The sequence below is a fragment of the Nannospalax galili genome, unplaced genomic scaffold (genome assembly GCF_000622305.1).
Source record: "Nannospalax galili isolate Female #2095 unplaced genomic scaffold, S.galili_v1.0 scaffold171, whole genome shotgun sequence".
Lineage (NCBI taxonomy): Eukaryota > Metazoa > Chordata > Mammalia > Rodentia > Spalacidae > Nannospalax > Nannospalax galili.
The window spans coordinates 347,273-349,322 of NW_008329362.1; positions in this window are offsets into that span (position 1 = coordinate 347,273).

Here is a 2,050-nt window from a genome sequence, read left to right on the forward strand (position 1 = left end):
TTTAATTCTTATTTCCCCATGGAAACTTTATCAAAATTTGTATTGTTTGAACATTTTGTTTAGAATTTATTTTGCTTTAGGAAAATTTAATGACTGCATTACTTGTGCTAAAACAGTCTTCCGAAGATATCAAATGTAGAATTTAAAGCTATTTTTGATATCAGTATTTTTTTTGATAAATGACAGTGCTTATCTTACACTATAAAGTAATCTAAAAAAATCTTGATTTCTACTAAAACTGTTTCTTTTGGAGAATGCATTAAGAATGAATTTAAAGTGAACACTGTGCCCATCATCTATACCCATACCTGAGATGACTCCTCTAAAGGGAGCTACGCAGGTTTAAAAACAAGATAGCTCTGGAGTCAGGGTACCTGATGATGTAGAGTTGGTTTTCAGGTCAGTGAGAACAGAGGTGCAGCTGACAAAAACCTGGAGTCTGGAGCCTTGAAAGTAGATCAGGATAGAAGGGAGTCACACAGGGAATTTTATTAAGTGGGGTAACCCAGGCTCAGAAATACAAATACCATATGTTCTCTTTCATATGTGAATCCTAGCATTTAACAGTTAAACATGCACATTAAGACGGGAGTAAATATGAACAAATCCTAGGAAACTAGAAAGTGGCCATTGTGGCTGGGCTAAGAAAGAGGTGAGGAAGAGAGATGGGAGTGATAACAGAACTAAAGGAATGGGGTACTGGAGGGAAAAGGAGGGTCAGAGAGATGAATCGTGAACGTAAAGAGAGAACCAACCAAAAAGAAATATGTATGTTCTCTTTCATATGTGAATCCTAGCATTTAACAGTTAAACATGCACATTAAGATGGGAGTAAATATGAACAAATCCTAGGAAACTAGAAAGTGGCCATTGTGGCTGGGCTAAGAAAGAGGTGAGGAAGAGAGATGGGAGTGATAACAGAACTAAAGGAATGGGGTACTGGAGGGAAAAGGAGGGTCAGAGAGATGAATCGTGAACGTAAAGAGAGAACTAACCAAAAAGAAATATGTATTGAAAAATCTAAGTAGAAGTCAATTATTGCATAAGCTAATAAAAAACAGTCTTATTTGGTAGCAAAATGAGGACTTAGAGGCTACTGGTGATATTGCCCTTATTGCTAGTTTTTTGCAGGAATATATCAGGCCACCAAGATACTGCCCAGGTCCCTCTGGAAGTATAATATTCTCCATGTCATGTACTCTGTCCTAAGAGACTTCCCTGGTGGTCAACTGTAAGTGACTTTTTTCAAATAGCCTTCCTAGGGTGCTTTCTCCCATTCCTGTCATTACTGCCTTTTACCATTAATAATTTCCTTAATCAGATAATTGCAACTAACCTACCTGCTAAAAGTAATAAGAAAGGTTAGTAAACAAACTAAAGTAAGAGAACACTTCCTACCTATTAGGAATATCACTGTTCTTTACAAAGGCAGGAACAAGTGTTGGTGAGAGAAGGAGAATTTCCAATCATTGTGCAATACTGCGAAGAATGTAAAACAATGCAACTGTAAAGAACAATGAGAGTTCTTAAAGAATTAAAAATGTGCAACCATATAATACAGCAGTTCCAATTCTGAGAATACACTGATATTAATAGAAAACAAGGTCTTTGTGTATGTGCTTATGTGAATGCAGCTGCACATGGGCATGCAGGCACGTGTGCATGTTTATGTATGTGGGTGTGGAGGCCAGAGGACAACTTTGGCTATTGTTCCTCTAGGACATTCCACCTTTTTAAAATTTTGAAACAGGATTTCTCTCTCGTCTGTAACCTACCAAGTAAGCTAGGTAGGCTTGTTAGCGAGCCCCAGTAATCCTCTTGTCTCTGCCTCCCTAAGGATTACAAACACATACCACCATGGAAAGCACAGTCTTTGAGAAATATTTATGTATCTATAGTCATAGTAGTGTTAGATAAATGAATAAATGAACAAAAACAAGTGTCCATAGAAAAATGATTGGAGATTGTGTGTGTGTGTGTGTGTGTGTGTGTGTGTGTGTGTGTGAGTTTGTATTAGTCAGGGATATCTAAAGGAACAGAACTGGTAGAA